The sequence below is a fragment of the Pelecanus crispus genome, chromosome W (genome assembly GCF_030463565.1).
Source record: "Pelecanus crispus isolate bPelCri1 chromosome W, bPelCri1.pri, whole genome shotgun sequence".
NCBI lineage: Eukaryota > Metazoa > Chordata > Aves > Pelecaniformes > Pelecanidae > Pelecanus > Pelecanus crispus.
The window spans coordinates 13598551-13622592 of record NC_134675.1 but is presented as its reverse complement, the minus strand read 5'-3'; the positions used below and the strand labels follow the sequence as shown (position 1 = coordinate 13622592).

At 47.8% G+C, this 24042-nt stretch overlaps 1 protein-coding gene across 1 annotated transcript in view; it reads left to right on the top strand.

The window, feature by feature from the left end:
- LOC142596499 (E3 ubiquitin-protein ligase RNF38-like) overlaps positions 1-24042 on the top strand; it is a 248589-nt gene that overhangs the window by 61782 nt on the left and 162765 nt on the right. The gene's annotated exons all lie outside the window — the stretch shown is intronic.

The window sequence follows — 24042 nt, the reverse complement described above, 5'->3', positions numbered from 1 at the left end:
GGAGTACTAAGTGTGCTTCCCACCAGACTCCTACCCTGAGCACCCACTCTCAGGTTCTGCAAAATTGCACCCGGGCAAACTAATTTGGCAGCTGTAGGTAGTCTCAGCCTTGCGGACATTCGTTGGACAGTACTACAGCTGTACAATCCTCTTTTCACAGTCCAAAACCTCCTTTGGATCCCATTTATGACACCATTTTTATTAATGTCGTGGTTTAGGTCAGCACAGACTAAATGTAGGTATTAATTACTATGCAATAATTGGATCTGTGTGACGGAGTTTAGATATTGCCTCTGTGAAAGAGTGATTAATAATGCAAAGAACACTACAAAGTTATAGAAAACTGGTTATCTCTACTTCCTCATTCCTTGCTGACAGGACTAGTGGTTGTCAATAGTCAGGGTGCTGAGCATGATGGTTCTAGCCACGCAAGCTTAGTCTCAGGCATCCCTGGAGGTTCTCCAGGGTCAGGCGTCCCTAAAGGTAGAGTTGTGCCACTCCCCTTTGGGCTGAGGTGGATGAGTTTTATGAGGTGGAGAGACTATTCCAGGTTGTTTTATCGTTACTGGTTGGTGGACCACTCTGAGCTGTTGCTTGTTGATTGATGTAGTGAGTCACCAGGCGAACATTCTTGTATAAGTTTAGTTCTGCTATTTCTGCCAATTACACTTTTTTTTTTTTCATAACTCCTGTCTAATTGTGCTTTATCTAACAAAAATTACATCCCTAACAACTACATAGCAACATACTGAAGGTCAAACTGTGGGCCTCTGACATCAGCCTAACTACTTGAGTGATGTCAGCTCTGTAGGCCAGGACACTTGCCCTTGCCTCACTGTGGAGCTAAGCCATTTCGCAGCTTCACGAGCCCCTCTGGACCACAAGTCTCACTTATCTCACAGATACCTCCGTAACAGACCCTTAGACTGGCTTTTGTCTAACAGTTATTTCAGAGAAAGTCATCTGATCTGACATGGAAGACATCAAAAAATCCCACCATATCCTTTGAAAGCTTGTTCCAAAAGTGAACATGCTCTGTCTGTTAAAAATGTGGTGCCTCATTCTTCTTTGTGTCATTTGTTTTTGACACTTTCTGGGTCTTTTTCAGCTTTTTTCTACCAAAGTAAAGAGCTCCCTAGTACCCAGTATTTTCTCCAGTGCAGTGAAAGTCTTTGTACATTTATGAAGTCACTTCTCAACCTTCTTTTTCTAAAGCTGAGCAGATCAAGTTCTTGAAGTCTCTCACTGGGAAGAAATTTTCCTCAGATGTTTAGATAGGAACAGAACTGAGGTGTGATCAGAGGCAAAATGAATTCCTTGATAAATTCCATTGGCTCGCTGGGGTCACACAGGAGAGGAATGTGACCTAATTACTCGAGTGATGTCAGCTCTGTAGGCCAGGACGGTCATATTCATGTCCATGGGACCAGATGGGATGCATCTAAGGGTGCTGAGGTAGCTGGCTGCTGTCATTGCAAGGCTGGTCTCTATCATCTTCAAAAAGTCATGGCAATCAGGGAAAGTTCCTGATAGAACATAAAATAAAAATGAAGAAAAGAAAAGAAAAGAAAAGAAAAGAAAAGAAAAGAAAAGAAAAGAAAAGAAAAGAAAAGAAAAGAAAAGAAAAGAAAAGAAAAGAAAAGAAAAGAAAAGAAAAGAAAAGAAAAGAAAAGAAAAGAAAAGAAAAGAAAAAATTTCAGTTGGAAGGGACCTAGTCCAACTGCCTGACCACTTCAGGGCTGACCAAAATTTAAAGCATGTTATTAAGGGCATTGTCCAAATGCCTCTGAAATACTGTCAGGCATGGTGGGGCATCAACCACCTCTCTAGGAAGCCTGTTCCAGTGTTTGACCACCCTCTCGGTAAAGAAATGCTTCCTAATGTCAAGTCTGAACCTCCCCTGGCACAGCTTTGAACCATTCCCACATGTCCTATCACAGGATACCAGGGAGAAGAGATCAGCACCTCCCTCTCCACTTCCCCTCCTCAGGAAGCTGTAGAGAGCAATGAGGTTGCCCCTCAGCCTCCTTCTCTCCAAACTAGACAAACCCAGTGTCCTTATCCGCTCCTCATAGGACATGCCTTCCAGCCCTCTCACCAGCTTTGTTGCCCTCCTCTGGACCCATTCAAGTACCTTAACATCCTTCTTAAATTGTGGGGCCCAGAACTGCACACAATACTCAAGGTGAGGCCGCACCAACGCTAAATACAGGGGGATAATCACCTCTTTTGACTGGCTGGTTATACTGTGTTTAATGCACCCCAGGATGCGGTTTGCCCTCTTGGCTGCCAGGGCACACTGCTGACTCCTGTTGAGCCTACTGTCAACCAGCACCCCCAGATCCCTTTCTGCAGGGCTGCTCTCCAGCCACTCCTCTCCCAGTCTATACTTGCCTCCGGTTTTACTCCATCCTAGGTGCAGAATCTGGCATTTGTTCTTGTTAAATTTCATGCCAATCTATCTAGATCCCTCTGCAAGGCCTCTCATCCCTCAAGAGAGTCAGCAGCACCTCCCAGTTTAGTATGGTCAGCAAACTTGCTAAGGGTGCATTCAACTCCTGCATCCAGATCATTGGTAAAAATATTGGACAGAAATGGCCTTGAACCCTGAGGGACACCGCTGGTGACTGATCACCAGCCAGATGTAGCCCCATTCACTACAACCCTTTGAGCCCTGCCCTTCAGCTAGTTCTTCACCCAGCGCACTGTGTATCTGCTCATCCCACAGCTGGACAACTTGTCCAGAAGGATGCTGCGAGGGACAGTATCAAAAGCCTTACTAAAATCCAGAAAAACTACATCCACCGCCTTCCCTTCATCCACTAGGCGGGTGACCTTATCGTAGAAGGATATCAAATCCGTTAAACAGGACTTTCCCTTTGTGAACCCATGTTGGCTGTGCCTGATGATTGCATTGTCCTTTAAATGCCTTTTGATAGCACCCAGCGTGATCTTCTCCATAATTTTTCCAGGTACTGAGGTTAGACAAACAGGTCTGTAGTTTCCTGAGTCTTCCCTCATGCCCTTCTTGTAAATTGGAATTACGTTGGCTAGCTTCCAGTCAGCAGGGACCTCCCCAGACTCCCAAGACCTTTGGTAGATGATTGAGAGGGCTCCTGCTGTAACATCCGCTAGCTCCTTCAGTACTCTGGGATGAATCTCCTCAGGCCCCATGGACTTGTGAACATTCAGCTGATACAGCTGGTCCCTTACAATTTCAGTGTCCATAAATGGAAAGTCACTGTTCCTGCACTTGCTGTCCTCTGACTCAGGGGAGCAGACAGCCCAAGGTCTATCAGTATTATTAAAGACTGAGGCAAAAAAAAATTGAATGCCTCCGCTTTTCCTTCATCCCTCTTTGTCAGGTGACCATCTTCAACAAGTATCAGTCCAATGTTTTCTTTAGACCTCCTCTTGCTATTAACGTACTTAAAAAAGCCTTTCTTGTTGTCTGACACAACACTGGCCAGTTTTAACTCTAGTTGAGCTTTAGCCTTTCATGTCTTCTCCCTGCATATGCGAGGCACGGCTCTGTAATCTTCCTGCGAAGCCTGACCTCGCTTCCAGAGATCATACGATTTCTTTTTCTGCCTGAGTTCCAAGAGGACTTCCCTGTTCAGCCAAGCTCGTCTTCTGCCCTGCTTGCCTGACTTGCAACACCATGGGATTGCCTGCTCCTGTGCTTCTAAAAGGTGGTTCTTAAAAACAGACCAGCACTCATGGATTCCTAAGCCCTCAAAAGCAGATTCCCAGGGGACACTGCTAAGTAGCTCCCTGAATAGCTTAAAGTTTGCTCTCTTGAAATGCAGGGTAGCAACTCTGCTGTCCTTTTTTCTCATTACACTGAAAATGTTAAACTCGGCCATTTCATGATCACTGTGGCCAAGACAGCTGCCTACCATCACATCTCCCACGAGTCCTTCTCTATTCACAAACAAGTCTAGGAAGGTATCTTTCCTAGTTGGCTCACTGAGTACTTGTGACAAGAAGTTATCTTCCACAAACTTCAGGAATTTCCCAGACTTGCTCGTCACAGCAGTATGGTGTTCCCAGTTGATGTCTGGGAAGTTGAAATCTCCCATAAGGACAAGGCATCCAGAAATCCCTCCTAATTGCCTATAGAATAACTCATCAGTGCTATCATCCTGGCTGGGCAATCCGTAGTAGACACCCACTACAACATCATCTTTGTTTTCCATCCCCCTAATCCTCACCCAGAGGCTCTCAACCACATCACCGCTAAGTGTGAGGGCTGTACAATCAAACCTCTCCCTTACATACAGAGTGCAACACCTCCACCTCGCCTGCCCTGCCTATCCCTCCTGAACAGCCTGTAGCCCTCCATCCCAGCACTCCAGTTGTGGGACTCATTCCACCAAGTCTCACTAATACCAATGATATCATAGTTCTGGGAACTAACGAACACTTCTAGTTCATCCTGTTTGTTTCTAATACTGTGTGTGTGGGTCTACAAGCATTTCAGATATGCTCCTGAGCCCTCCGTGCTCCCAGGAACGGCGTAAATGTTCCCACTAGCATTGCCACCCTCAGGCGATGCCATGCCAACCCTTGGTTTACCTTCAGCTCTCCTGATGGTATCCCCTTCCCCCACTGATTCTAGTTTAAAGCCCTCTCGATCAGTCCCTCCAACTTGCATCCAAAGACGCATTTTCCCCATCAGAACACGAAGCATTTACTATGCTCCTGGGGAGGTGGGAAGCTTGGGAGGTACAAATCACCCTTTTGAAGCCGCTAAAAGGTGAATTGCTGATCAGAACAAAAGCCACGTAGTAACCTGGCTTGCAAACCAGGATGCTTACAGCTTACACAAGGTGGCAAGAAAGCATTTTAAAAGAAACAAGGTGATTGTGGCAGAGGTGGATGCACAATGGCAGGCAGATTTGGTGAATATGCAACAGTTTTCCAAGCACACGGATGGTGTTAAGTACATCTAATAATGATAGACATGTTACCAAAATATGCCTGGGCTTTTGGTCTAAAAGGCAAAGACAGGTTATGAAATAGCTTGGGCTTTTAAAAACATTTTTACCAGGGGGCACGTGCCTTGTAAAATTACAGACTGACTGGGGAAAAGGATTTTTAAACCAGCCTTTAAACAAACTGCTACAGCAGTATAACGTTCAACACTTTGTTACTAATAATAAAGTAAAAGCTTCCATCATACAGCATCATACAGCAACAGGGCGCATGATACGGAGGATTCCCTATCCTCTCACCGCCTGACTGAACACGGTGACTGAAGGGATAGGGGGGAATGGCGACAAGTTTCTGCCCGGCACAGCAGGCACGTGTCCTCCGTGACTACCCCACATTCCCAGGTGACCTTCCATAATAGGTACAAGGCTCTGCAAGTGGAACCGAACAATAACGAGGACGATGGTTCATCTAGCTTGGAGGTGCCGCTGAGGTTAAGTTGGCCTATGCCCTGTGTCAAAACCACTTCCATAAAGAAAAAAAGACAGGTCATTGTCATAGAAGACTCTCTCCTGAGGGGAACAGAAGGCCCAATTTGCCAACTGGACCCACTTCTTAGGGAAGTCTGCTGCCTCCCTGGGGCCCAGGTTAAAGGTGTGAAGAGAAAACTTCCTACCCTGGTATGGCCCTCAGATTATTATCCATTATTGATTTTTCATGTAGGCAGCAATGAAGTTGCAACAAGAAGTCTGAGGGCAATCAAGAGACTTCAGTGCCTTGGGACAACTGGTTAAGGGATCAGGAGCACAAGTAGTGTTCTCCCCTACCCTTCTTCCCCTGGAGGGAATGATGAGGGAAGAAACAGGAAGACCCAGCAGATCAATACCTGGCTCCGAGCCTGGCGTCACTGGCAGAATTTTGGGTTTTTTGATCATGGGTCAGTCTACATGACACGAGGCCTGCTGGTGACAGATGGGGTACACCTGTCTCAAAGGGGGAAAAGGATCCTTGCACGGGAGTTAGCAGGGCTCATTGAAAGAGGGTTAAACTAGATTTGAAGGGGGGAGGCGATAAAACCAGGCTCACTAGAGATAAGCCTGGGGGCGGCACGCCAACATTTGAGGGACAGCGTGCTAGCGAGGTCCTTCGGTCTGCCATGTCAGTGGAGGTAGGGGATGGAGATCCACACGGCAGCAAAGACGCAAGGGTTGCTGATGTGTCAGAAACCACGGAAGCGCCTGACAACAGTCACATAGGAATTAGGGCTTATCCCCCAAAAAAGGTGGCGGGATCAATAGCCCAACTGAAGCACATCTACACCAATGCACACAGCATGGGCAACAAACAAGAGGAGTTGGAAGCCATTGTGCAGCTGGAAAACTATGATTTAGTTGCAGTCACGGAAACATGGTGGGATGACTCACACAACTGGAGTGCTGCAATGGATGGCTATAAAGACTTCAGAAGGGATAGGCAAGGAAGGAGAGGCGGTGGGGTAGCCCTGTATGTTAGGGAGTGTTTTGACCATCTAGGGCTTAATGATGGTGACGACAGGGTTGAGAGTTTATGGGCAAGAGTCAGGGGGAAGGCCAACAAGGCCGATATCATGGTGGGAGTCTGTTATAGACCAACCAAAACCGATGAAGAGGCAGATGAAATATTCTATAAGCAGCTGGGAGAAGTCTCACGATCGCTAGCCCTTGTTCTCATGGGGGACTCCAACTTACCAGATGACTGCTGGAAATACAATACAGCAGAGAGGAAACAGTCTAGGAGGTTCCTGGAGCACGTGGAAGGTAACTTCCTGACACAGCTGGTGAGTGAGCCAATTAGGGAAGGCGCCCCGCTGGACCTGTTGTTTGCGAACAGAGAAGGACTTGTGGGTGATGCAATGGCTGGAAGCCATCTTGGGCACAGCGATCATGAAATGATAGAGTTTTTGATTCTCCGAGAAGTAAGGAGGGGGTTAGCAGCACTGCTACCTTGGACTTCCAGAGGGCAGACTTTGGCCTGTTTAGGGGCCTGGTTGACAGAGTCCCTTGGGAGGCAGTGCTGAAAGGCAAAGGAGTCCAGGAAGGCTGGACATTCTTCAAGAAGGAAATCTTAAAGGCGCAGGAGCTGTCTAGGAGGTTCCTGGAGTGTGTGGAAGCTAACTTCCTGACACAGTTGGTGAGTGAGCCACCTAGGGAAGGTGCCCCGCTGGACCTGTTGTTTGCGAACAGAGAAGGACTTGTGGGTGATGTGACGGTTGGAGGCCATCTTGGGCACAGCGATAAAGAAAGAAATCTTAAAGGTGCAGGAGCAGGCCGTCCCCATGTGCCAAAAGACGAGCCGGCGGGGAAGAAGACCGGCCTCGCTGAACACAGAACTTTGGCTGGAACTCAGGAAAAAAAAAGATAGAGTTTATGACCCTTGGAAGAAGGGGCAGGCAACTCAGGAGGACTACGAGGTTGTCATGAGGTTATGCAGGGAGAAAATTAGAAGGGCCAAAGCCCAACTAGAACTTAATCTGGCTACTGCCGTAAAAGACAATAAAAAATGTTTCTATAAATACATTAAAAACAAAAGGAGGGCTAAGGAGAATCTCCATCCTTTATTGGATGCAGGGGGAAACATAGTGACAAAGGATGAGGAAAAGTCTGGGGTACATAATGCCTTCTTTGCCTCACTCCTTAATAGTAAGACCAGTTGTTCTCGGGGCACGCAGCCCCCTGAGCTGGAAGACACGGACGGGGAGCAGGATGAAGCCCCCATAAGCCAAGGGGAAATGGTTAGCGACCTGCTACACCACTTAGACATACACAAGTCTACGGGGCCGGATGGGATCCACCCAAGGGTACTGAGGGAACTGGCGGAAGTGCTCACCAAGCTGCTTTCAGTAATTTCTCAGCAGTCCTGGCTAACCAAGGAGGTCCCAGTTGACTGGAAGTTAGCAAACGTGATGCCCATCTGCAACAAGGTCTGGAAGGAGGATCCGAGGAACTACAGGCCTGTCAGCCTGACCTCGGTGCCACAGAAGGTTATGGAGCAGATCATCTTGAGTGACGTCACGCGGCACATATGGGACAACCAGGTGATCAGGCCTAGTCAGCATGGGTTTATGAAAGGCAGGTCCTGCTTGACTAACCTGATCTCCTTCTATGACAGGGTGACCTGCTTAGTGGGCGAGGAAAAGGCTGTGGATGTTGTTTACCTGGACTTCAGTAAAGCCTTTGATACCGTTTCCCACAGCATTCTCCTGGAGAAACTGGCTGCTCAGGGCTTGGACGGGTATACCCTTTGATGGGTAAAAAAGTGGATGGATGGCCAGGCCCAAAGCATTGTGGTGAAGGGAGTAAAATCCAGTTGGCGGCTGGTCACAAGTGGTGTTCCCCAGGGCTCGGTATTGGGGCTGGTTCTGTTTAATACCTTTATCAATGATCTGGACAAGGGGATCGAGTGCACCCTCAGTAAGTTTGCAGACGACACCAAATTGGGTGGGAGTGTCGATCTGCTCGAGGGTAGGAAGGCCCTGCAGAGGGACCTGGACAGGCTGGATCGATGGGCCGAGGCCAACTGTATGAGGTTTAACAAGGCCAAGTGCCGGGTCCTGCACTTGGGTCACAACAACCCCATGCAACGCTACAGGCTTGGGGAAGAGTGGCTGGAAAGCTGCCCAGCGAAAAAGGGCCTGGGGGTGGTGGTCAACAGCCAGCTGAATATGAGCCAGCAGTGTGCCCAGGTGGCCAAGGCGGCCAACAGCATCCTGGCCTGTATCAGGAATAGTGTGGCCAGCAGGACTAGGGAAGCGATCGTCCCTTTATACTAGGCACTGGTGAGGCCGCACCTCGAACACTGTGTTCAGATTTGGGCCTCTTACTGCAATAAAGACATTAAGGTGCTGGAGCGCATCCAAAGAAGGGCAACAAAGCTGGTGAAGGTTCTAGAGCACAAGTCTTATGAGGAGTGGCTGAGGGAACTGGGGTTGTTTAGCCTGGAGAAAAGGAGGCTCAGGGGAGACCTTATTGCTCTCTACAACTACCTGAAACGAGGATGTGGCGAGGTGGGTGTCGGTCTCTTCTCCCAAGTAGCAAGTGATAGAAAAGGAAATGGCCTCAAGTTGCACCAGGGGAGGTTTAGATTGGATATTAGGAAAAATTTCTTCACTGAAAGGGTTGTCAAGCATTGGAACAGGCTGCCCAGAGAGGTGGTGGAGTCACCATCCCTCGAGGTATTTAAAAGATGTGTAGATGTGGCGCTTAGGGACATGGTTTAGTGGTGGACTTGGCAGTGTTAGGTTAGCACTTGGACTCGATGATCTTAAGGGTCTTTTCCAACCTAAATGATTCTATGATTCTATAATTCTATGGTTTTAAGAGGACTCTTGAAACCAAGATCTGGAGGTATTTTACAGCATGCAACAACTTTTGTAGCTTCAAAGTGTTATTGCAGTTTATGAAGAGTAATAACTACAGCTTACACAGAACTCTCAGAGCCAGGCCTGTGCACATGCACACTTCAAACTCTGCAAAGGTGTGCAAAACCATATATGGGTATTGGTTTTAAGTTTAAGTGCAGGGAGAGAGAGGGGACCCCAGCCCCCCGCCTACAGCGAGAAAGAGCAGGAAAGGGGGAGCTGCTGACGAGAGGCAGCTCTGACGCAGCGTGGGCGGGGACAGGAGTGACAGCGGCAGTTTAAAACCCAGTGTAACTGCCATTTCAGCGAAGTCACCGAGGCAAAGGGCTTCGGAGCGGAGGCTCGTGCCGGGGCACCCTTCCTAAGGCGGCAAAAGCGCAGGGAGAGAGAGGGCACCCCAGCCGCCGCCTACAGCGGGAAAGAGTGGGAAAGGGCAAGCTGCTGATGAGTGGCAACTCTGACTCAGTGTGGGTGGGGCCAGGAGTGAAGGCAGCCAAACCACCTCACCTATAAAAGCAGCCCCCAGGGAGCGCAAGCAACCAGGAGCGGGGCAAACACGACGGGCAAACAGGGCGTGGCACGTCAGAAGGGCGTGGTGCGGCAGTTCGTGCGGCAGTTCGCGTTGGCAGGGCGTTCGGGGAAGGCCAAGTCCCCCTCTTAGCTTAAGAGGTAGGTTCAGTAAGTTCAACTGGTGAGAGGGTGCCCAGGCATGGCCATGGTATCCACCCGGCGGAAGGCTGTATCCTCTGCACTACCCAGAAAGGCTGTATCCACCCAGACTGAGCTCCCAGGGAAACACACAGCCGTCCAGGTCTCCGGCCGCAGGGAGTGCCACCAGCTTGCTCTGGGAACAGATGGCAGTGGAGGGAACAGCTGTGTACGCTGTGACCAGGTGGACTATCTACTCGGCTTGGTGGCAGAGCTAAGGGAGGAAGTAGACAGGCTGCGGAGCATCAGGGAGTCTGAGCAGGAGATAGACTGGTGGAACCATGCTCTGACCTCCCAGAAACCTGAACAGGGACAGTCACCAGAAAAAGCCCGTGACCAAAGGGATCCAGTATCCTCCCCCCACCAGGATGTAGGCAGGGCCTTAGAGGGAAGCAGCAAGTAGAAACAAGTCCACAATCGGGGCAGCAAGCAAACCCTTTCCTTGCCCACCGTGCCCCCCCAGGTGCCTCTGCACAATAGGTATGAGGCTCTAGATGTGGAGGACCAGTCAGTGGATGATGTGGGTGTCAATCCATCTACACCAGAGGAGTCGCCAAGACCACAAAGACCTACCCCCCCATATTACTACCACCTCCACAAGAAAGAAAAGACGGGTCATAGTCATAGGAGACTCCCTTCTGAGGGGAACAGAGGGTCCAATATGCCAGGTAGACCCTCCTCATAGGGAAGTCTGCTGCCTCCCAGGAGCCCGGGTCAGAGATATCACCAGGAGACTTCCCAGCCTGGTACAGCCCTCGGACTACTACCCCTTACTGCTCTTCCACGTGGGTGGTGACGAAGTTGCAGTGCGTAGCCCAAGGGTGATTAAAAGAGACTTCAGGGCCTTGGGACACTTAGTGAGGGAATCGGGGGCACAGGTTATTTTTTCCTCCCTCCTTCCAGTTGTGGGAGGTGACATTGGAAGGAACAGGCGACCCCATCTCTTAATACATGGCTCCGTGGCTGGTGCCACCGTCACAACTTTGGGTTTTTTGACAATGGGACGGCCTACACGGCACCAGGCTTGCTGGCGTTAAATGGGAGTCACTTTTCTCAAAGGGGAAAGAGGGTCTTTGCACAGGAGCTTGCGGGGCTCATTGACAGGGCTTTAAACTAGATGTGAAGGGGGAGGGGGAACATACCAGGCTTGCCTGTGACAAGCTGCAGATACAAGTCTTGCAGAGATGAGCAGGGGGCTCCTGAGGTAGTAGGAGCTAACAAAGAAACCTTCGGGAAACACCCCAAGGGAAACAAGGGATGTTCCACTAAGAAGGTGACACGGCCAACAGCCCAGATGAAAAGCCTCTACACGAACGCACGCAGCATGGGGAACAAACAGGAGGAGCTGGAAGCTACTGTGCTACTAGACAGCTACGACCTCATTGCCATAACTGAAACCTGGTGGGACAAATCCCACGACTGGAATGTGGCTATTGATGGCTACAGGCTGTTCAGAAGGGACAGGCGAGGAAGGAGGGGCGGAGGCGTTGCCCTCTACATAAAGAAATCAATACAGTGTGAAGAGCTGTCCCCGAAGAATAGCCACGAGCAGGTCGAAAGCTTATGGGTAAGAGTCAGAGACAGAGGCAACAAAGGGAACCTTGTGGTTGGTGTCTACTACAGGCTGCCTGATCAAGGGGAGCCTGCTGACGAAGCCTTCTTCCTCCAGCTCCGGGAGGCTTTGCTCTTGCAGACTCTCGTCCTGCTGGGGGACTTCAACCACCCCGACATTTGCTGGAAAAGCAACATGGTGAGCTGTAAGCAATCCAGGAGATTCCTGGAATGCATAGACGACAACTTCCTAAGCCAGGTAATAGACACCCCTACCCGACGGGATGCGATACTGGATCTGATGGTCACCAATGCAAGTGAGCTCATCGGTGATGTCAAGACTGGAGGCAGCCTGGGCTGCAGTGATCACGCGTTGGTGGAGTTCACGCTCCTGAGGGACATGGGAAAAGCGAGGAGTACAGTCAGGACCCTAAATTTTAGGAAAGCAAACTTCCAGCTCTTCAAGGAGTTAGTCAGAAGGACCCCCTGGGAGACGGTCCTCAGGGACAGGGGAACGGAACAGAGCTGGCAGATCTTTAAGGACACCTTCCATAGAGCACAAGAGCTCTCAGTCCCCAAGTGTAAAAAATCAGGCAAGGAAGGGAAGAGACCAGCATGGCTGAGTCGAGACCTGCTGGTCAAACTAAAGAGTAAGAGGGAACTGCACAGGCAGTGGAAGCAGGGACAGGTGTCCTGGGAGGAGTACAGGGAAACGGCCCGGTTGTGTAGGGAAGGGATCAGGAAGGCCAAGGCGTGGATGGAGCTGAATTTGGCAAGGGACATAAAGAAGAACAAGAAGGGCTTCTACAGCTATGTCAACCAGAAAAGGAAGGTTAAAGAAAGCGTACCCCCCTTGATGAACAAGAAAGGCGAACGTGTATCAACAGACGAGAAGGCTGAGGTACTCAACAACTTCTTTGCCTCAGTCTGCACCGGCAACTTCTCTCCTCACCCCTCCCAAATCGATGGACCACAAGATGGGGACCAGGGGGGTAAAGCCCCTCCCACTGTAAGGGAAGATCAGGTTCGAGACCACCTGAAGGACCTCAATGTACACAAGTCTATGGGACCTGATGAGATGCACCCCAGAGTCCTGAGGGAATTGGCTGATGTAGTTGCCAAGCCACTCTCCATGATATTTGAAAAGTCATGGCAGTCAGGTGAAGTCCCTGCTGACTGGAAGAAGGGGAATGTTGTGACCATTTTTAAAAAGGGGAGAAAGGAGGACCCTGGGAACTACCGACCTGTCAGCCTCACCTCTGTGCCTGGGAAGATCATGGAACAGATCCTCCTAGAAGCTATGCTCAAGCACATGGAGGACAGGGAGGTGATTTGAGACAGCCAGCATGGCTTCACCAAGGGCAAGTCCTGCCTGACCAACCTAGTGGCTTTCTATGAAGGAGTGACTGCATCAGTGGACAAGGGAAAAGCAATGGATGTCATCTACTTGGATTCCTGTAAAGCGTTCGACACAGTCCCCCACAGCATCCTTCTCTCTAAATTGGAGAGATATGGGTTTGATGGGTGGACTGTTCGATGGATAGGGAATTGGCTGGATGGTCGTGGTCAATGGCTCGATGTCCACATGGAGACCGGTGACAAGTGGAGTCCCTCGGGGACTGTGTGAACCTCATGAGGTTCAACAAGGCCAAATGCAAGGTCCTGCACCTGGGTCAGGGCAGCCCCCGATATCAATACAGGTTGGGGGATGAAGAGATTGAGAGCAGCCCTGCAGAGAAGGACTTGGGGGTACTGGTAGATGAAAAGCTGGACATGAGCCGGCAATGTGCGCTTGCAGCCCAGAAAGCCAACCGTATCCTGGGCTGCATCAAAAGAAGCGTGGCCAGCAGGTCGAGGGAGGTGATTCTGCCTCTCTACTCTGCTCTGGTAAGACCTCATCTGGAGTACTGCGTCCAGCTCTGGAGTCCTGGCTAGAAAGTATTTCTGCAGAACTGGTAGTCAAGTTCATCATGAGTCAGCAGCATGTCCTTGTAGCAAAGAAGGCCATCCACATACTAGGCTGTATTAGCCTGCAGAATGAGGGAAGCAACTACTCCCCTGTATTTGGCACTTGTGAGATCCCATCTGCAGTACTGTGTCCAGTTCTGGGCTCTCCAGTATAAGAAAGGTATTGGCATGCTGGACTGAGTCCATCAGAGGCTACCAAGATGATTAGGCGGCTGAGAGAATTGAGCTTGTTCAGCCTTAAGAAGAGAAGGCTAAGGGGAGACCTTATCGCTGTCTACAACTACCTGATCAGAGGATACAGAGAAGATGGAGCAAAACTACTGTTGTAGGTGCAGTCTTTGGATGAGAGGCAATGGACTCAAGTTGCAACAAGGGAAATACTGATTACATTTTAGGATTTATTTATCTATTTATTTATTACCATGAGTGTGGTCAAATGGTAGAACAGGGGCATGGAGAGGCTGTGGGATCTCCATCCTTAGAGATGTTTAAACTATGCCTGGACAAGGCCCTGACAACTTGCTTTAAGTTGGCCCTGCTTTGAATAAGGGGTTGGACCAGAGACTTCCAAAGGTCCCTTCCAATCTCAGTTATTCTGTGATTCTGTTTATGTGAACATGGATACAAACATAAACAGCAGATCGTAAAGGCACTGGTTGTGTAATTTGAAGACAAAACTCTTGGTTGCATTTTGGACTGCAAACTGATGAAGAAATCTGAAAAATATGACCATTGTTTTAACAAAAACTTTTGGTGTCAGGGTCAAGATTTTTTTTCTTTCATTGAAGACAACAAAGGGAATTGTCATGTTTATCTTAATTATGAGTTTCTTGCATCTAGTGGGTTGTATTACAGTCATAGACATTCCTCTGGCTATGTGGTGTTGATTTTTTTCTTCTCCAGAGACAGTTCATGGTCTCTTTCTCTCAGCTATGCATTATTTCTTAAACTTTCTTTGCAACCTTAGGGTGACCTGTGCCTTCTCAAAATGCATTCTTGGCTTTGCTGCTTTGTGACCTACAGATAAGTTTTAAAAAAACAAAAGGCCCAATGTGTGGTATTTTTAATGACTGTGTAGCTGTCAGGTGTTATTTTGGGTTTTACTTGGACTTGCTAGGGGATTGAGGTAGGGATGTATGTGTGCTCATATACAATATATATTTTAAACCGAACAATTCTGAATAAAAATCAGTTCCCATCTCAGTCATATTTCACTTGCAGAATCTCAGTCATCCTGAAAGTTCTGCAGTGGTTCATAGAGATAGGGAAACAAGGCAATCACATCTTAAATTTTTAGTAATGTACTGGGTTGGGGCGGGGAAGTGAGCAAGTGGCTCTGTGGGTGCTTGACTGCTGGCTGCGGTGAGTCCACCACAAGTATAAAAGAAAAACCTGTGAGTGTGAGCTTGGGATGTTTAAAAATTTAATTGCAAGCCCATCTCTTCTAGTGCTGCTGAGCCACATTTTTCAAAACCTGCTTATTCATATTGTTTACGAACAGCAGTTTCATATACTTAGAATGAGACTAAAATTGAATAACTAGTTAACTAAAGTATTGTCCTTATGCTATTCTCTTCACCTAAGGTTTTTTGCAAGTCTCATGTTTTAACAGAGACTATAAACTATTTTGAGTGGAGTCTCTTCTGTCAGAGTGTGCTATATCTGGGCAGATCTGTAAGTCATAAGTAATGGAACTTTGGAGAAAATTCTTCTTGTATATCACATTTTCTGGAATAGAATAGAATAGAATAGAATAGAATAGAATAGAATAGAACAGAACAGAATAGAATAGAATAGAATAGAATAGTTCAGTGGGAAGGGACCTAAAATGATCCTCTAGTCCAACTGCCTGACCACTTCAGGGCTGACCAAAAGTTAAAGCATGTTATTAAGGGCATTGTCCAAATGCCTCTGAAATACTGACAGGCATGGTGGGGCATCAACCACCTCTCTAGGAAGCCTGTTCCAGTGTTTGACCACCCTCTCGGTAAAGAAATGCTTCCTAATGTCAAGTCTCAGTCAAGTCTCCTAATTTTCAGGATTCTTTTATAACTAAGGACACTTGTTTGAAAACAGACTGTTTCTCAGTAGTTCATCTACTCCTGCTATCTGTTCCTTAAATGAAGTCCATAATTACCTTCCAGCAACATTAGGGAGAGCCGAATCCAATAGCCCGACAGAGGTGAGTCTGCTACAGCTGTATATTGCCAGGTCCAACCAATAGCAACACTGAGAATGTATTCCCAGGAGGCGCGCACGCATGCACACACACACATATACAACATGTATATACATATATATATACACACACACATTGCTGGCCACACAGCTCAACACAGACAGAAACACTCAGTACTCACACAAACAGCACCAACAACTTCATCCTGTTCCCCTCTCTGGCTAATCAGGATGAAGGTCCATTAGTGGGAAATGTATATATACACATATGTACAATGTGGATCCTTCCAGGAGCTGGGCTCACTCAGTCTGCCCAGTAACTGTCCCTGGATCCTGGACATAAGAGCCCCCTAGGCCGCAGCCCCACTCCAGTTGCTAGTACAGACCTCATCACTTAAAGAAACACACACACAGAGCTCCCCAGCAGTTGGCCAGTACTCCCCTGATCCCTCTGGTAGCCAACTCCCCATGTAGACTTGCTCTTAGAGACACACACACACTCCCCTGGCTCCCAGGCCACTTCACCTACTCTCCAGCTACTCTGGATTGATTTTCACTAGCAATCACACACTCACACTCGCTCCAGTTGCTTGCACCACAGACACACAGGCCCTCTGACCAACGGTCCCACTCCAGTTGCTGGCATTTAGATATCCATAAATAAAATTGCACAGAAGACAGAGAGTCCCTCACCCAGAAAAAGAGTTAGAAATGGAGTTTAATGAGAAGACAGGACACAGTGCTGATCAGGTTCAGGGCACGGCCAGGCAAGTGCACTGATCAGAAGCTGTTTGCACACAACTGGCAAAATCCCTTACTGAGATCCAGAAAAAACTCTGCACATTCTACTTCTGTCACCAGCCCCACCCTTGGGTGCAGAACAAACTTAATATAAAACCAGATAATGTTCTAATATCTTTCATGCAGCAACAGTACTACAGAAGTGGGATATTTAAGGGAAACCCAAAATATCACAAGAGTTAAAGTAATATCCATCAGTTCATAGAATCATAGAATAATTTAGGTTGGAAAAGACCCTTAAGATCATCGAGTCCAAGTGCTAACCTAACACTGCCAAGTCCACCACTAAACCATGTCCCTAAGTGCCACATCTACACATCTTTTAAATACCTCGAGGGATGGTGACTCCACCACCTCTCTGGGCAGCCTGTTCCAATGCTTGACAACCCTTTCAGTGAAGAAATTTTTCCTAATATCCAATCTAAACCTCCCCTGGTGCAACTTGAGGCCATTTCCTTTTCTATCACTTGCTACTTGGGAGAAGAGACCGACACCCACCTCGCCACATCCTCGTTTCAGGTAGTTGTAGAGAGCAATAAGGTCTCCCCTGAGCCTCCTTTTCTCCAGGCTAAACAACCCCAGTTCCCTCAGCCACTCCTCATAAGACTTGTGCTCCAGACCCTTCACCAGCTTCGTTGCCCTTCTTTGGATGGTATCAAAGGCTTTACTGAAGTCCAGGTAAACAACATCCACAGCCTTTTCCTCGCCCACTAAGCAGGTCACCCTGTCATAGAAGGAGATCAGGTTAGTCAAGCAGGACCTGCCTTTCATAAACCCATGCTGACTAGGCCTGATCACCTGGTTGTCCCATATGTGCTGTGTGACGGCACTCAAGATGATCTGCTCCATAACCTTCTGTGGCACCGAGGTCAGGCTGACAGGCCTGTAGTTCCTCGGATCTTCCTTCCAGCTCTTCTTGTAGATGGGCGTCACGTTTGCTAACTTCCAGTCAACTGGGACCTCCTTGGTTAGCCAGGACTGCTGAGAAATTACTGAAAGCAGCTTGGTGAGCACTTCTGCCAGTTCCCTCAGTACCCTTGGGTGGATCCCATCCGGCCCCGTAGACTTGTGTATGTCTAAGTGGTGTAGCAGGTCGCTAACCATTTCCCCTTGGCTTATGGGGGCTTCATCCTGCTCCCCGTCCGTGTCTTCCAGCTCAGGGGGCTGCGTGCCCCGAGAACAACTGGTCTTACTATTAAGGAGTGAGGCAAAGAAGGCATTATGTACCCCAGACTTTTCCTCATCCTTTGTCACTATGTTTCCCCCTGCATCCAATAAAGGATGGAGATTCTCCTTAGCCCTCCTTTTGTTTTTAATGTATTTATAGAAACATTTTTTATTGTCTTTTACGGCAGTAGCCAGATTAAGTTCTAGTTGGGCTTTGGCCCTTCTAATTTTCTCCCTGCATAACCTCATGACAACCTCGTAGTCCTCCTGAGTTGCCTGCCCCTTCTTCCAAGGGTCATAAACTCTATCTTTTTTTTTCCTGAGTTCCAGCCAAAGTTCTGTGTTCAGCGAGGCCGGTCTTCTTCCCCGCCGGCTCGTCTTTTGGCACATGGGGACGGCCTGCTCCTGCACCTTTAAGATTTCTTTCTTTATCGCTGTGCCCAAGATGGCCTCCAACCGTCACATCACCCACAAGTCCTTCTCTGTTCGCAAACAACAGGTCCAGCGGGGCACCTTCCCTAGGTGGCTCACTCACCAACTGTGTCAGGAAGTTAGCTTCCACACACTCCAGGAACCTCCTAGACAGCTCCTGCGCCTTTAAGATTTCCTTCTTGAAGAATGTCCAGCCTTCCTGGACTCCTTTGCCTTTCAGCACTGCCTCCCAAGGGACTCTGTCAACCAGGCCCCTAAACAGGCCAAAGTCTGCCCTCTGGAAGTCCAAGGTAGCAGTGCTGCTAACCCCCTCCTTACTTCTCGGAGAATCAAAAACTCTATCATTTCATGATCGCTGTGCCCAAGATGGCTTCCAGCCATTGCATCACCCACAAGTCCTTCTCTGTTCGCAAACAACAGGTCCAGCGGGGCGCCTTCCCTAATTGGCTCACTCACCAGCTGTGTCAGGAAGTTACCTTCCACGTGCTCCAGGAACCTCCTAGACTGTTTCCTCTCTGCTGTATTGTATTTCCAGCAGTCATCTGGTAAGTTGGAGTCCCCCATGAGAACAAGGGCTAGCGATCGTGAGACTTCTCCCAGCTGCTTATAGAATATTTCATCTGCCTCTTCATCGGTTTTGGTTGGTCTATAACAGACTCCCACCATGATATCGGCCTTGTTGGCCTTCCCCCTGACTCTTGCCCATAAACTCTCAACCCTGTCGTCACCATCATTAAGCCCTAGATGGTCAAAACACTCCCTAACATACAGGGCTACCCCACCGCCTCTCCTTCCTTGCCTATCCCTTCTGAAGTCTTTATAGCCATCCATTGCAGCACTCCAGTTGTGTGAGTCATCCCACCATGTTTCCGTGACTGCAACTAAATCATAGTTTTCCAGCTGCACAATGGCTTCCAACTCCTCTTGTTTGTTGCCCATGCTGTGTGCATTGGTGTAGATGTGCTTCAGTTGGGCTATTGATCCCGCCACCTTTTTTGGGGGATAAGCCCTAATTCCTATGTGACTGTTGTCAGGCGCTTCCGTGGTTTCTGACACATCAGCAACCCTTGCGTCTTTGTTGCTGCTTATTCAAAGGTTCCCGATCATTAGGTGACTCAAAATGTCACAGAGCTACAAGTACATTCATATTAAAGGGAAGATGGAGATTTCTGGTGGTTTATGGCACCCATTTCTATTGCAGATAGGTCCCCCAAAAAATTGAGCATAGACCTGTTATCTGCTCTGGGACACCATGTTTTTTGCTTATATTTAAATGGTCATAAGGAATGGAATTGACACAGTGTGGGGTTTGAAACAGGACACCTCTGGCAAATTTATATTTATATGTTACTATTTATGACAGTTTTTTGAAGCTGCAGAAAAGTTTAGCCTTTCATGAGTTAGTTGCCTTGGAAGGTAGATTTTGAAGACCTCTGCTCAAGTGAGATTATATATTCATGGTGTCGTGGTTTAACCCCAGCCAGCAACTAAGCACCACACAGTCGCTTGCTCAGTCCTCCAACGCAGTGGGATAGGGGAGACAACTGGAAGGGTAAAAGTGAGAAAACTCATGGGTTGAGATAAAGACAGTTTAATAGGTAAAGCAAAAGCTGCGCACACAAGCAAAGCAAAACAAGGAACTCATTCACTACTTCCTATCGGCAGACAGGTGTTCAGCCATCTCCAGGAAATCAGGGCTCCATCACATGTAACAGTTACTTAGGAAGACAAACACCATCACTCCTTCCTCTGTCTTCCCCCAACTTTATATTGCTGAGCACAATGTCATATGGTATGGAATATCCCTTTGGTCAGTTGGGGTCAGCTGTCCCAGCTGTGTCCCCTCTCAACTTCTTGTGCACCCCCAGCCTACTTGCTGGCGGGGCAGTGTGAGAAGCAGAAAAGGCCTTGACTCTGTGTAAGCACTGCTCAGCAATAACTAAAAGATCCTTGTATTATCAACACTGTTTTCAGCAAAAATCCAAAACATAGCCCCATACTAGCTACTATGAAGAAAATTAAGTCTATTCCTGCCAAAACCAGCACACATGGTAAAATGAATAAATATTTATGATTTTCAAATAAATAATAGAAAGCAACTTGCAGAGTGATTTTTCTACTGGTCGTAAGGGTTTTTTTAGATGGCAATATTATATTCTCACTGGTATAAGGAGAACTACTGTTTTAAGCTACATTACATCTGATATTTCTCAATTTCTTAGTTATTTATTGTTTTCTCCTCTTCTAAGAATTGGTGTCTCCTAATAAGATATGCTTTTTACTTTTTCTCAACTAGTTGTGTGCTTTTAGGTGTCCTGCTATGCAAACTACCACACTTGGTTGCTGTCTTTCTTCACTACAGTCTGGGAACTGTGATTTGGCTTTTATATAGTCCTCTCCTTAGCACCAGCTAAAAGGGGTCTTGACCTTCTGTAATCAAGGGTCAGCTAGAACAAAGGCTGTAGGCATCCTTTGATGAGGACAGCTGACTGTTCGAGGCTGCTAGAGCTGTCCTTACCTTATCCTTAACCTGAATGGACAGCAGCAGGCATCCTCAAATTTCTCTGAGGGTTTCCAGGAGTTTCCAGATCCCAGACAAAGTGCCCAGAAATTCAAGATCTCAAGAAGACCTCAGAGAAGCAGAGCCCAGAAACTGCTGCACAAACTGCTGCATCTGTTGGCTGCCTCTTTCTGCTGTGATTCACGCTAATAATTTTTGACAATAAAGATGTGTTGCACAAACACTTATGGACAGAGTGTTTGTTTAAAAAAAACAGCTAATTTATTGTGATATTTTGCATAGGAAAATGTTCACGTGGCGAATTGTATTGGGTGTATGTGGCAAGGTTTTTGGCCGGGGCGGGGCTGCAGGGGTGGCCTCTGTGAGAACAGGTCAAAGGCTGCCTTGTGCCAGACACAGCCAGTTCCAGCCAGCTGCACAATGGACCCACTGCAGGACAAAGCTGAGAGAATCAGCAAAGTTGGTGACATTTCTGTGAAAACATATTTAAGAAAGGGCAAAAACACCAGACAGGCAGAGGAGGAGAGAAAAAAGAGTGAGAAACAGCAGAGGGAACACCAAGGTCAGAGAAGAAGGAGGGGGAGGAAGCATTCCAGGCACTAGAGCAGATATTCCCCTGCAGGCCGTGGAAGAGACCATGCTGGAGCAGATATTCACTGCAGCCCATGGAGTACCCTGCACCAGAGCAGCTGGATATTTCCTGAAGGAACTGCAGCCTGTAGAAAAGCCCACACTGGAACAGATTCTCCTGATAGGAATTGTGGCCTGTGGAGAACCCATGCTGGAGCAATTTTTTTCCTGAAGGACTGCAGCCCATAGAGAGGACCCACGCTGGAACAGGGGAAAAGTGCGAGGAGGAAGGAGCAGCAGAGACGAACTGTTATGTACTGACTGTAACCCCCCCATCCCCCAGTGCTGCTGGGGCGGGGTGGGGGTGGGTGGGTAGAAGAGCCTGGAATGAAGGAATGAAGTTGAGCTTGGGAAAAGAGGGGGGTGAGGTGTTATTTTAATTTTGACATTATGACAGTAATTGGTAAGCAATCTCCTTGTCTTTACCTCGACCCATGAGGTTTCTCATCCCCTGTCTTGTTGTGGAGGAGGAGTGAGAGAGTGGCTGGGTGGGCACCTGGCTGCTGGCCAAGGTTAACCCACCACATAAATCAAATCTCTCTAACAGGTTGATCGGTTGCTGTCTGGATGGCAACAAGATCCTCCATTGTAAGGCTCCTTGTAAAGATGTCTTCAGTTGGATCAGTTGAGACTCCCTGAACTATTTTTCTAGTGAATTTTTATAACCCAGATGGCTCCTCCTACGTGACCACTCCAATGCATGCATGAGCTGTTGCTATTGATTATCTCCTCTTAACTATGTACAAAAGACTGTCCTACATGACCATTTCTGCATCTGCAGGAACAGTTTCTACTGACTATTTACAAGTATTTTATCTATGTACAGTTAGGTCAATTCTACAGCAGGAACTGCTTAGGGGAGTCACTTGGACTGCCAGATTCTCCACCGAGGATCTTAATCAACATATTGAAGCATATAAGTAGTGCCTATCAATTGGCCTATGCACAGCAGGGGCTGCCTGTGGGAATCTCTTGGACTGCCTGAACTTCCCGCTGGGAGAGGTCCTGTAACAATTAGTCAAATGCTTTGCTGTGAAGGGGTCAGGAGTTGTCAATCACCTTGTCTCAAGTCAGTCCATTGTCTCATGTAGCAGAGACTAGCTGGGGAGCTCCTGGACTACCCAGGGAACTGATGGCTAGGCCCACTGGGTATACACACAAGCACAGCCCTGATACCCAGCTACACCACAATAATAACTATAATTCCCCCTTATATAACAATTATAAATTAAATTCCATAGAATTTACCATAGGTGGCAGTGGGTTGTTTTAGTGGATTTTGCAATGAGCATGCATCTCCTCTAAGAATTAAATGGAAGCTACCGCTTTCATTTTCTACTGGCCACACATGACATAATTATTTGGGTGTCTGTCAACCTAGTCTTGACAGAAATTACTGTACCCAAAGGTGAAAAACCGTTCTGCCATTTCTAGTACCCCGAGCACATGCTCCCATGTAAATAATACCAAAAAGAATATGAAGCTAAATAATGACTGATGTTTGAATTAACAGTGAAGCTTTCAAGATTAAAACCACATTTACATGAAAAAATGTGTTGTCCTAAATAAAACTATTCTTATTTCATCCTTACCCCATAGACCAAAATAATAGCAATAAAAACCCCTGTGAAATTGTATTGGGTTTATGTGGCAAGGTTTTGATAGCGGAAGGTGGAGGGCTGCAGGGGGGGCTTCTGTGAGAGGAGATCAGGAGCTGCCCCCATGTTGGACAGAGCCAGTTACAGCCAGCTCCAAGATGGACCCACTGCTGGCCAAAGTTGAACCAATGAATGACGCTGGTGGTGCCTCTGTGAAAACATATTTAAGAAAGGGTAAAAAATGTTGTGCAGCAACAGCTGGGAGAGAGGAGCGAGAATATGTGAGAGAAACAACCCTGCAGACACCAAGGTCAGTGAAGAAGGAGGGGGAGGAGGTGCTCCAGGCACCGGAGCAGAGATTCCCCTGCAGCCCATGGTGAAGACCATGGTGAAGCAGATTGTCCCCCTGCAGCCCATGGAGGTCCACGGTGCAGCAGATATCCACCTGCAGCCCGTGGAGGACCCCATGCCGCAGCAGGTGGGTATGTCCTGGAGGAAGCTGCAGCCCATGGAGAGCTCACGCCAGAGCAGGTTTTCTGGCAGGACCTGTGACCCTGCGGGGGACACGCACTGGAGCAGTTCTTGAAGAACTGCAGCCTGTGGGAAGGACCAACATGGGAGAAGGTTGTGAAGAACTGTCTCCTGTGTGAGGGACCCCACAGTGGAGCACGGAATGTGTGAGGAGGAAGGAGTGGCAGAGATGAATTGTTATGAACTGCTCGCAACCCCCATTCCCTGTCCCTCTGCACTGCTCACGGTGGGGGGAGGAGGTAGAAGAGTCAGGAGTGAAGTTGAGTGTGGGAAGAAGGGGGGTGGGGGGAAGGAGACCTTGCACTGGCAATGACTTCTGCCTGTGCCTGGTCTGTATTTTGTCAAGCATTCTTAAAAGATCTTAGATCAGTCCTCTTATGGTCCAAAGCAATGTGCACCACAAAGATATATAAAAATGTTGTATGTGAAATTACAAAATAAAACTATCCACATTTCAAAACTTCAAAACCAGTGAGAAATTATTAGGGAAAAGCTTTAGGTACATCTTTCACAAGGAAACCATGTAATAATGCAGCTTTATAAATGAGACTGTTTTTTCTACTTTTTTTTTAAAAGTGTCTTTGCTCAATGGGAAGAGGGAGACTTTTTTCCCACAGCATACAGGC